The 13,309-nt window shown below is 36.9% G+C and overlaps 1 pseudogene; it reads right to left on the bottom strand.

Moving 5' to 3' along the window:
* Positions 1–7,420: 7,420 nt before the first annotated feature.
* LOC119983759 lies at positions 7,421–8,339 on the bottom strand (annotated as a pseudogene).
* Between the last annotated feature and the right edge of the window lie 4,970 nt (positions 8,340–13,309).

The following is a 13,309-nucleotide window of genomic DNA, read 5'->3' as shown; positions in this document are numbered from 1 at the left end:
CTTAACATTGTAAAACTACAAAAACAACACTCTCCGATTGCTCCGATTCAGGATGGATAATAACCCACAATAGACCCTCTGTTCATTGGTTTATCAGTTTCAGCTATTAAGTCTGCGAATGATCCAACAAGGAAAACAACGACAAAAGCCAAATCATGATTGAGCCAAGGCAATGTAAGGGCGATGGGATCGCATAAGCACAAGATCCCCTATCGTCTACACAGCTCCATCAAAACCCAGCAAGGCAAATCGTAAAGAGAAGATTTCTCAAAGAATCTCATAGAAAATCGGCATGGTGACATGAGAAATTTTGGGGATATTGCTTGGCTGGGGATCGCAAAGATCGACGACTGGTTAATCGCAAAGAATCGCAAGAATCCACGGCTGATTTGCACAGGAGGATAGAATCGCGTACGAAATGGACGAAATGGGTCATCTGTGAGAAAAGCGGGTCACGTGGGTTAAATTGGGTTTCATCAATATCACCGTTTGATAAATCGAAGGGTCAAAAGCGTGTGTCCCGCACTTTGCTGAAATAAGGGATCCCGCGTAAGAGAACCACGCTGTAATTCAATGTGTGGAAAATTATATATATATCACTGACAAAAAGCCTTGCTTAAAAAATCAACCCTCACAAGTCACAATTAAAGAAAACTGAGTCCGAGATCATGACTTGTTATGGTCCCCCAATGGCCAATCCTTCTTTAATTTCTTTGAATGAATTAACTTGACCGCAAATGTTTTTAAGTCACGTCCTCAAATGGCTCTTGTCACATCCTTGGCATTGAGATCATGAATTCTCAATCAACCCCCGAGTATTTTACAATACTTTCACTCATTCTTCTATTATTTTAGTTACTTCCATGAACCATAACTTCAAACAGATAGCGTACGTACTCACTCTTGATCAACGTTGGTGTTCACTTTGATGATTAAGTGAAGGAAACATGTATAAATATTCAGTAAGTAATCAGCATAGATATATCAATTTACAAGGCTAAACACATACACACATATATATATTGACGCGGTGCGGTAATACGGATCGATTTATTAGTTTACGACTAAGCCAACGTAACTTAGAATCTACCAAGAAAATTGAGAAAAACCTCAAAATAACGTGGACTTATTTTATTTCAAATATTCAAAGATAACTTAACCTGACGGCTTACTACCATATAAATATTAAAACTATAAAATTAAACCCTAATTGATATGAAATTACCAAAAAGTACTAATAATAAAATTAGAAATACTAATCTGACTAGAGTTCCTATTAAGAATTAAAAATAAAACTCTTAATAACATAATAATAAAAATTCCTAATAATTAAGTAAATAATACGAAAAGTGTCCTACATCATTATAAGAGCATCTGCATCAGTTTCTCTTTACAGATTCCCTAAAATACAGATAAAATGTCACTTTCCCCTATTTTACATATTCCCTATCCAATCAACACTGCATCAGATTACCTATCGTATTCTCTATTGCATTAAAATAATATTTATTTCTCTTTCCTTTATTTATTCTATTCATATAAATTACTTCTATTTAAAATAATAAATTAATTACATTTAAAACAATATATTAATTAAAATAATAAATTAATGTTATTAAAAATTAGAGAAAAAATTGAGGAGAGAGAAAGAAGAGAGAGAAAAAGTGAGGAGAGAGAAAGGAGTGAAAAAAGTGAGGAGAGGAGAGAGAAAGAGATGAGTGATGAGAGAGAAAGAAGAGAGAGAAAGAAAGGAGTGAGGAGAGAGAGAGGAGAGAGTGAGGAGTGAGAAAGAAGAGAGAGAAAGAAGAGAGAGAGAGAGAGAGAAAGTGAGGAGAGAGAAAGAAGAGAGAGAAATGAGTCAAAATGTGAGGAGAGGAGAGAGAAATAGATGAGAGAGAAAGAAGAGAGGGAAAGAAAGGAGTGAGGAGAGAGAGAAAAAGTGAGGAGAGAGAAAGAGTGAGGAGAGAGAGAGGAGTGAGAAAGAGAGGAGTGAAGAGAGAGAGGAGGGAAAAAATGAGGAGAGAGGAGAGAGGAGAAAGTAAAGTAATAAAAAATGTTATTTTATGTTTAGGGAAGTGAATAGTGGTTCTCTAGATGTAGGGAACTACTGTTCATATTCTGTAAAATAGGGAACCTCTAGTTAATCTGATGCAGAGCTCTATTTTGACAAAATCTCTATAATCTTTCCCTATTTTACAGACAGATTCATATTTAGGTAATCTGATGTGGATGCTCTAAGTCAGTAGCAGTCGGTTTCCCACTTTCTCTTGCCAAATGTTTTTTTTTTTTTTTTTTATAAGCTCCCTTGCCAAATGTACTTCTCCATACTTCACATCTAATTGAATACAGATAACTTGCGTTTGATTATCATGTTTTCGGTTCATCATACCTCAAATTCGGATTAGTCTTGATTGCTACTTAGTTTCTTCATCTGCTACTCATCTAAAGAGAGACAAAAACTACTTCTGTAATAGTTCGTTGTCGACTAGACTAGTGTAATGAGGCATTTGACGAGAGTTCGTCACGCTCATATTTGTTGCAGTTTTTCGTTTATTTAGTGGTGCTTGCAATTTTTTGCTTATTTAGAATAGTGGTGCTTGCTTGGGATGAATGTTTAGTATGCTAGGGACATGATCAATTTGAATTTGTTTGACTGGGCACTGTGAGAAAATAGAACAAGGCAAGATCATAGTGGCTCACCTTCGAATTGAAGAACAGCCAGGAGATTTTATCGACAAAGTGATGCACGGACGATGTCCCACATCGGTAAATCATGGACTCCAAATCTTGTTTATTAAGGGTGGATAATTATTCATTTTCTAGTGATGAGTTAGGCATATTCCTTGTCACTGGACTTGCTTGAGCCCAGGCCCGAAAACCCTCTTGGGTGTGTGCGCCCTATTTGCATCACAAAGCCTCTTTCTGCTTGAAGTCTACGACACCTACTTTCCAAGCTAATCTGCTTGATCAAACTCCTTCCCCTTGCGACGGGTGAAAGGATCGGTACTCGTGACATATCTTGTTCACCATAGATTCAGCTCGCGCGTTACCTAGTGATCACCATTTCGCCAGCGGGCTAGGCCCGCCCCGGTCCGAAATTTTATCGGGCTTGGGCTCCATTTCTGGGGTTGGGCTCAGCCCGACGCCTCAGGCCAATTTTGGCCCGATCAATGTTCTGCATATATATATATGTGTATATGTTCTGCATGACTGCATGTGTATATTTTTTTTTTAATCAGTTTTGCATGTGTATATATGTTCTGCATGTACACACATATCACACACATATATATACATATATCTACATAGCACACATATATATCTATCCCTTATGCATGTATATGTATATATATGTATTATTTCAACTTTTCTCTATCCCTTCTGCATGTATATGTATATATATATGTCGGTGTTTGTGTATATATATATATGGTATGTGTGTGTATATGTTCTGCATGTATTAACACTATATTTAAAACAACCAAAAAAATTAGTCAAGGCCCATGCCCGGCCAGAGTTTTATGGGCCCGGCCTGGGCTTGGGCTGTATTTTTCCAATCAAGCCTGGCCCGAAACCCGATGATCAATACAGGGGTTGGGCCTGAAAATGTCGGACCGGCCCGATGCTCGGCCCTAGCCTTACCCTAATCGTTGTCTTTGTCTTCTTCTTGAAGATGAAATCGTGTTTGCCTCATCAAGAGTAATGGGCACATTAAGTTTATTCATTGGGTCACACAAGTTGGCCTTAATCAAGTTCATCATAGTTGACTGATATCATTCTTATTATCTGGGCCTAATATTGTCAGCCCTTGTCCATCATCCAGTCATATTATTCAAACACAATAGTATACTATTTTTAGTCTACATCAAAAGAGCCGTTGGCTCATTATTTGTTCTCATATAAATTGACATATTGCCGTTGCAAAACTTTAACTTTGATGGATGAAATCCATCGTCATCTCTGTCTCTGCTGTTCTTATATGTCTGAACCCAGCCGAACCCTTTGTTGAAGGTTTAGAAAAGGGTTGTCGAGGGGGGGGGGGAGGGTTAGAGCCGAATCCTCCGAACCCAACCGCCAAGCAGTACCTTAAGAGGTAGTAAAGGTAAACAATGGTTGGATATTTATCAATGCCTACCATAACTCTGGTAAAAATGGCACAATTTGGTGGATTCGTACACTTTTATCTTGGCCCATCCAACCATCCCCTAAATATGGACGCAAGGACAGTAAGTTCATCAGCTCTAAAACTCCACATTTTTGCTGCAAACTCACTTTCAATCTCAACTACCGTCCAAATTTCACAATTAATTGCTCTTCACCTTCTTATCCACTACATTATATACGTACATATTTAGTCTTTAGAACCACCTTAGCCAAGACCATGACATTACATAACATCACCACCTCAAATTTCGTGTGCAATGTAACATACCCAATTCACACCACCAAAGCCGTGGACTGGTTCTCTTGGCTGTCCAAAACTACTCTTGAGCCTCCGCTAGTCTATGAATATGGCCTTGCGTTTGCTCGGGACGAGCTCGAATCCGAGGATTTGCCCTACTTCAACCATGAGTTCCTCCATAGTATGGGAATTTCAGTAGCTGAGCATAGACTAGAAATTCTCAAGCTTGCCAAGAAGGAAATTGGGCCGGGCCGAATCGTCGGGCTGTCGAAGCTTGTTTGGGCAATGAACATGACCAAGAAGTGTATCAACAGGTGGGGTTTTCACAAGGAGTTGATGATTCAAGCAGTGCCGGAGGAGGGTGAAGAGGAGGTGGTGGTAGAGAAGGCAATTGTGCAAGCAGGAATTGTAGCAAAAGCTGGGCCTATTAATGGAAGAATTCAAGAGAAGAAGTTAATGGCCACCAACAGAAGCGTTAAGGTATCTGGGCCTTTGGATGTGAATCAGTTGCAACAGAAGTTTGTGTTTGTGTACACACGTACAAGCCCACAATTCTATGGGACTCCTGATCCAAGAAAGCAACGAAACTTCATGCCTTTCATGGACAGTAATAGAAGCCAAATGATTTCTGGGCCCCTAGATAGAAGAAGTCTAAGCCCATTTGAACTGAAGGAGAGAAATTGAGAATGGTAAGAGACTACAGTGATCCTGATTCACTTTGGGCTACACTTTTTAGGGACATAAAGCCCACTTGAAAAGCATGAGCCTTTTTTTTTTCTTTTTTCTTTAAATTTCCTGATCTATTACGTTCAAGTTGGAATATATGATGGTGATGTTATGCTAAAATCAACAATAACTCACACAATAGCACCAACTAAGTTGATCAATCAAGCATCCAAATACCAAATAAGCAAGTAAATAAAGTAAGAAGTAAATGGACACGAGATTTACGTGCTTTGGCTTGAAGCTTACGTTTATGAACGGTAGAAATCTTTTGCACTACGTTGAAGAAGAGATATAAAAGAGAAATCAACGCCATACAACAAGATTAAGCCCTCTCATTCACAAATAGTGTAATTTAAATCGACTCTCTAGGTATATGCAAAGTTAGGGTAAAATCCTATTTATATTTATTGGGCGAATTGCAGATTATCGACATGTGTCCGGACAGTTTCTCAACTGAAGGTCCACCTCGAAGACACTCTTGATTTACAAAGTAGGTGTCCGGACACTTGTCCTGGGTGTCCGGACATCCCTGTATGTGTTTGTATGCAATATGTGAATTTGCCTATTTTACTGGGTAATTAGTTCTGTTTTTGTTCTTTTATATTTCGAGAATTCTTCATGTTGTTCCCATAATATTGTTTTATTATGCCCTAGTTTTGATCTTCCAAGAGAGATTCGCCACTCCTTAACATATGCTGCTTTGGTGCCTCAATGTCATATATATACTCTGCCAGTGCCAGGTGACCTGAGAAAAGAAATGCACCGAGAGGATTCCCCAAGGATATGAAGTTGTAAACTAAGAAAAGAAGCCAGAAATCAGGCTTGATTTACAGCTTCCCTCAATTTGAAGTCCTCCCCTCTTTTCTTCTCACCCTCAGCAAGAAGCATGGCCACCTCAGACCCATCATCATTTTCAAGAAAACTTCCAAGTTCCAAGCTTTGCTTCCAATATTAATCAATGTGTGATGACTTTTATATTGTGCAAAAGGCAAGATGGGCCATTAATCTTCCATACAGCTTAATTCTTTTGCCCTTGAAACAGTTTGGTAAGTACTTCATATAGTCTATAACGACACAACTCCTCTGTTTCCACTCGACCTTATCTTCTAAAATTGTGTGCGGAAAGCTTGAGAATATGAGATATAGATACATGTATTTAAGGTTATCCACTTGGGGCTGATAATAGGATAAACATTTGATAGTAAAACCTTGTCCAGCAATTGATACTTGATAGTAAGCCGCTTGTCCAATATCATACAATAATTTTTATTAGAACCTACCGACCCATAACGTGTCTCGACTCAAAGATGTTTAGTATTTGTCTAAATTCGGATGAAACATATATGGATTCATTTCAATCTTTTATATAGTTCTACAGTAGAGGGTTCACGTCATGCCCCCTAAGCTAGGCCTCCATTAATAGGAAAGACTCAGTCTAGTGAATTATTCAATTTGTCAATGCTTTACTCTCACATATAGTCCTACCAATTTTTTTAGAAGTCAGGTCTTCAATCATGAACAGTAGACAGTTCTATAATTGTTAGCGTTCTTCCACCCATTGCTTTGTAACACTAATGCCTTACCTAAAAAAACAGTTTTATAATTTATAATTTATAATTTATATTTTAAAGACCATAGTTGGGTTTTTTTTTCAATGGGTATGTTCTTAGGTGATGAATCCGGAAAATTAGATGGAGACCCAGATCCACGTATTCTCTTTTACCTTATATTTTAACATTTAGATCAAATTCAATTTTATTTTATTCCACTAAATCAAAATTCATTTTATAGTCCAGGAGTTCATGTTCTCTTCCAGTTCCAGCTTCCCATGCCGTTCAGGTCCAGATTTTCAATCCTTTTCTTAAACACAAGTGATTTTTGAAGAGCAAATACCCCTGTAAAAAATTAAAAGCAAAAGATATGGAAAATCATAAATAAATAACATAATACAAAAGAAAAAAAAATACTTAACCTTCAAGACTCGAGCAGAAGTGCAGAACCAAACCACGCATATAACCGGCGGACGAACGTATACGGATCCTCACCTCACACGAAAACCCCCTACAAACAGCAATACACGTAATACGTCAAAACCAAAACAAACGGCAGATACGACGGAGAATACACGGAACGCACACGGACTGCAATCAAAATTGAAAAACCAAAGAGGGAATGAAGAAGATGGAATCATCTCTGAATGATAAACACGACGTATGGAACGAATTTAACGAATTAATTTCAATTTTTAATTGCGTTTAATTTTGAATTTTAAACTGTTCTAAGAGAGATTAGTGTCCTGAGAGTCTCAAATCCACCATTAATGGCCGCAAAGGTTCATATATAAGCTGTATATACATAACAAAAAGAAATATAATATAATGTAATCGCAGTTCTCCAATCGGATTCTGTGTTTCGGTCGCCGGAATACTCTAAAACAAGTCCGCCAAGAATCTCACGCGCCGCTCAGTTTAATAAGGATCGACAAAAATAATGGAAGCTTCGTTCCGTTGGAGAATTTCAGGAATCTTCGGCTTTACACATTACCGATAACCTGCTCGTCCTCAGTTGGAAAGCGGCGCGGCGGCGCTGTTGGTGCGAGGACGGACGAATCAGGGCAGCAAGGGCTCTCTTGACCAGATCTCCTTCCACTCCACCGATCCTCACCAGAGAGTTCGTCATCGCCGATCTGCGCGCGTTAAGCCGATTACTCGCCGAAACACTCCCTCCCTGCGAATTACCTCCGAAATTCTTGTGGAGGCTGCACCGGAAGGAGCCCGGGGTGCGTTGTAGGAGAACACAAACAGGTCCGCTTGGGACCACTCTGTCTCTTCACAACCTGATGCGAAGGTTTGGCACCGACTGCGGACATGGAACGGTTAGGGGACACCGGTCGGTCTAGGGAGAACCAGGAAGACATGGCGGAATGACCGTAGACGTTGACACGTGTCGGAGAAGCTGACCGTTGAAAGAAATTCGAGGGACGAGAGGAGAAGCTGGAGCTGGAGGAGGCAAAGGCGGAAGACGAAGAGCTAGGGAATCTTCCGGACGGAGAGTGAGAACGGAAGCCCGGTCTTCTGGAAGATGCGGATGTTGCCGCCATTAGTGATTCTGCTATCGTTGTTGCAGTGCAAAGTAGAGCGAGAAAGATGAGAGAGAGAGAGGAATATTTAATTGTATTCCTATAAGCCGTTGTTTGGCAGGTTCTTTCGGCAAACCTAGCACCACTCAAGCGATGAGTCTCGAGGGAAGGGAGAACCGCGGGACGAGCGAGAGATTGCGAGTTTTCGCGATATTTTCTTGTTTAGGACATTTATTTCCAGCTTTTACATACAGATCCCCATATTTATTTCTCTCTCTGTTTACAGCCTTTTTTTCCTAGAAACATCCTCCCCCCTAAATATTTTTTTCCAAATATGAGTCAAAATGAAATAAATTAAATTTTTTTTGAAAACTTTCCCAATTGCATAAAAACCAAAAAATGGCAAAAGTTCAATTAATCTTCTGCCTATGGCCCTATGAGTAAATATGACCACATAATGATTTGTCATGCAATGAATCACATTATTTTGTTACCAAGTATAATCCTCCTAATGAGGTTACTTAAAACAGATAAATATATTCTTACATTTTATTTGGATTTTCCAATATTAGGAGACCCACTTTTTAGCAAAAAATACAAATAGAGGGACTTGGATGCAAAAGGTCAATTCTTGACTTATGACTCTTCGAGAGGAGTGGATCTCTAGCACATCAGTTTTGTGGGATCCAACGGTTTTGAATGAAAAGCTATGGGCAATAGCGGACAGTTTTTGATCCGTTTATCTGACAACTTTATGGGAATACTCAAAAGAGGACCTGCCACGTATACTATTACTGATGATGACACACAATCTTTACATTCCACGTATCTCTTCACTTGAGTAATTGAAAATTAGGTATTAATAACGTATGCCTTAAGAACAATTACAATGACAAATTTTTGTTGAGGCTAACAAACTGTATTGAAAGATGTGTTTTATTATTGTGATTGGATTAACAAAATGTATTGGTATAAAGGTATAAATTTGTTAACTTGATTTTTGTGTAATAGAGGTGGAACCTAATATTGATTTTTGTGTAAAAATATGTGTGTATGTTAAAGTCGGTCTCATATTGACAAAGTGAGCCAACTAGTCTCCATACTAGTATGCTTGGGCCAACATAATAAGGGCAATAAATTGACCTTGTTGTATCAAAAGTACATTCATAGGCAAACAAAATATCATTGTTGCAATTGCTCAAGAGTAACCACAATGATGGTTTTTTGTTGGGGACAACAAAATATATTGAGAAAAGTGTTTTGCTGATATGGTTGAGACAACAAAATACATTGATACAATGGTGTAAATTTGTTTTATCAAAAAAAATGATGTAAATTTTGATGGCTTTATTTTTTATATAATAGAGAAGGGACCCGATATTGATTTTTGTATAAAAATGTGAGTGTGTTAGTGGCGGGACTCACATGGTGAGCAAACATGTGAGCAAACCAATGTCCCTTCCTCTCTCCATGCCACAACAAAAATAAACTAACAAAATCTCATTGTTGTATTCATCAATTTATCCATGCCCCATCAAATGTTACTTTTTGAGCATCCATGTCCCCCTAAATTCCTACCATTGCAATTGCTCTAATGGCACTTGCTAAGAATTCATTACAACAAATTATGATAGTCATGTGTGATGAGTATTCTAAGGACAAATATTATCATTTTCCTTGAAAATTTACCACAAATTTTTTTTTTTTTTGGAAAATTAATCTGGAAATGTGTTGGGTATCGGATTCCATGAATGAATTATTGCTACAATAATGTAAATTTACTGGCTTGATTTGTGTGTAATAAAAATAAGACTCAATATTAATTTTAGTATAAAATGTGTGCACGTGCACTATGGGGTCCAACTGCGAGCAAACATATGGATATTTGATTTGCCATGCCCACATCCATGGGAAGCAAAAAGAGACCAGTAAAATCATACCGTTGGAGTCGTGAACAGCTGCATGCTGGCCAAATTCACTTTTTGTCATCTATGAACAAGTAAAAAAACCCCATTGGAATTGCTCTTAAGGGTACACATTATCATTTTCCTTGAAAATTTACCATGATTTTATTTTATGCCCCTGTTTTGGGAAATTCGTCAGGAAATGATGTTGGGTATCGGATTCCATGAATGAATTAAAATGTCAGTATTATTTGGTGGGTGCACATGGGGGTAGGGTCTTGGGTCTTGTTTGGTGCTCTTTAAGATGTACCAAATTGAATAAAATTATAAATAATCATCAATAATTATTATGCTGTCTCAATTAGTTTGTTTATAAGCTTGCTTTGTTATGTCAGGATGTGAGATAGTAATGAGTATGTTAAAAAAGGATAATTGGCATTGGGTAAGAATGGCAATCAGTTTATGACTACGGTGTTTATCAATAAATTTTTTTTTTTTTATGAATAAGGTAAATTTGTTTGCCAGTTTGGTAAGGCTTGGACGAGTGAATCTTTTTGGGCTAGTTCAAACTATTTGAACTGGGAAGGTCTTGAGTTCGGCTTATACTGAAGTAATATTGGACACGTGTTGAGCTATGACACAATTTATTATTATCAAGTGGAAAGTTTCTGTGTATGCAAACCTGATGGCTCGAGTTTTGGTCTATGTTGATGTTCAAAGAATAAACTTGCATGATGTAATTCTCGACTACATTAAAAAAAGTATGCATCTGTTTTATAAATACAGGCCCTGAAATTGTGATCATTGGCGTTGATAGTGATGAAATGCAGGGGTCATACTAATTTTTGTATTAACAAAGCCTCCATGTTGCCACAGCTTGGAAAAAGGCAGTATAATACTATAATGTCCACTAAACAAGTGAGCAAAAAATGTATTAGAAAACAAAAACAACGGCTCCATTGTTGATTAGCCGCTTTGGTACACCCTTCAAGTTTTGAAATTGTTGACTTTTTCAACAATGATGTTGCCAAATGCCAAGCTTGGTCAACTACCCTCTTATTTGATTTCATTTATTTTTTCCAAAAATAAAAGAGCATAAATTGCTATCCCTATATTAAAATTTCCGATCATTTAATTTTTGAATTTGATTTTTGGAACTTTTTGATCATTTAATTTCCCTCTCACACACTATGCTTTCACGAATTTGGCACTTAATTTTTTTATTTTAAAATATTGTTGAGAAATATATTTCTCATTGGAATCAAACTTTGTAAACAAATATGTCTAACTTAGCCGATTGTCAACGAACCACCTCTCGTCGGTAAATTTGGCACCTAATTGTTTAATTCGTGGACAAATATATGCATGTACATAGGTTGCGAAGTATATTGATAAGAAATGTCTTTGTGTGTAACGCTTGATTAATTAATTAAAATGCATTTAGGTGCGAATTAAGGTTCAAATACATGACTAGTATGTAATAAATTCATGAATAACGCCTAAACGTGTGGGGCACAGCGATTAATTAAGGGTTAATTGTACAAATTATACACGTACCCTACAAGGGTTTTATTTTCACTTTTAATTGTGTCTCTATCAGTTGAAATTAAAGGTAGATTTCCTATCTCTTTCTTTTGTTTTTATTTTTTTTTATTTTAGGAAAATGATGTATTGACCAGGTCTAGAGTTACATGGATTGGTTGTCCGAGGAGAGAATTTTAATTTTAATTTTTATTCCTATCCACAAATATTAATCTTCTGGTTACAAATTCGTAAATTTTTAGAGAGTGAAACGATTCAAATATCTAAAAAGTTACTTTATTAGTGAGATCAAACAAGTTATTTTTAGAAATATGTCAATGATAATATAATACTTGATAAAAGAAAAAAAAAAGAACAAGAAGATAATCAATTCTTTTTTGTCAAGGTAATTGTGTGCCTTTGACACCAACATAGATTCTTGGGCGGTGTTTAGATTGCCAAATCGGTCCATTTATTTGAAAATACATAGATAAATCGTAGGTATGAAGAGTTCAGTTTAAACTTCGCAGACGAGAATCACTTCATTTTCAGCCAATCTATCTATCGTCGAAATGGTGAGGAAAATAGATAACTAGAAAAAAAGCGTGCTAAGTATGCTTGCAAATGAAGCTTATTATCACATTTGAAGATCTAATAAATCTCACCATCATTGGGCTTTGAAACGAACCAAAACTAGGTCATAGTGACAAAGTAGCTCATAGAAAAAGTAGAAAGGAAGTTTGTTCATGTTAGGGCAATCATTAAGTTAATTGGTATTGTGGATGGTAAAAATCTTATGCTAAGTTAGCTCGACGCCTGGCAAGGAAAGAACTACCACATAGGAGTTTTATTACGCTAGCTACAGAGAAGTTTTCCCAAGTCAAATTGTAGAGGATTTAAATCTAGATTATTCAAATTCAAACCAGAAGATGGAGATAAATTATTGAACTCAAATTTCAATTAACGAGATCAAAAAAAATTCAAGAAAAGGAAATTCCAACAGACACACTCCACAACAACTATAAAAGAAGCATCACACCTAAGAACGAGGTACGCACTAACAATCCACTTCGGAAGCTCTTTGATTTCTCTCTATGAAAGATTCTAACTTGAGCGTCGAAGTGTTCCCAATTCACGAAAGGTTGTTAGTTTTTATCTTGCAGGTAAGGAGGTTCTCCATCTAAGTCACAACCTAAGGTTATTATCCCATATTGATAAGATGTGTGGATTAATCCTTCTTTATAAGGACAAATCCACCTCTTACAATATAGTTGATTGCATAAGACTCGAGATTTCTATTGGTGAGTCTTTTTTGGGAAATAATTTGTGTCCCTAAACATTAAAGTCCAGCGTTGACCGTCTGACTTTATTAATGTTTTTCAAACCTTAGAAGATCAACTAGTGTAGCCACCAATATTGAACTTCTTTTCCTCCAAACAACAACTTCCCTACACAGTCACATATGTCAACCTCTCTTATTTAATGGTATTTTAGTTTGTTTTCTATTTTTTTCCCCAAATTAATGGTGATTTTATTTTTTTATTATTTTTCTAGAAACATCATTTTTTCCATTTTCTGTATTCAAACTATTCTTCACTATTTTCAAGTGATTTTTTTTTGTTTTTCGTTGTTTTCTAAAATGAACAACCAAACTTATTTTTGGGGGTTATTTTCTAT

Source organism: Tripterygium wilfordii, chromosome 18, assembly GCF_013401445.1.
Source record: "Tripterygium wilfordii isolate XIE 37 chromosome 18, ASM1340144v1, whole genome shotgun sequence".
Lineage (NCBI taxonomy): Eukaryota > Viridiplantae > Streptophyta > Magnoliopsida > Celastrales > Celastraceae > Tripterygium > Tripterygium wilfordii.
Note: the sequence above shows the minus strand (reverse complement) of the source record. Positions and strands in the feature narration are given on the sequence as shown.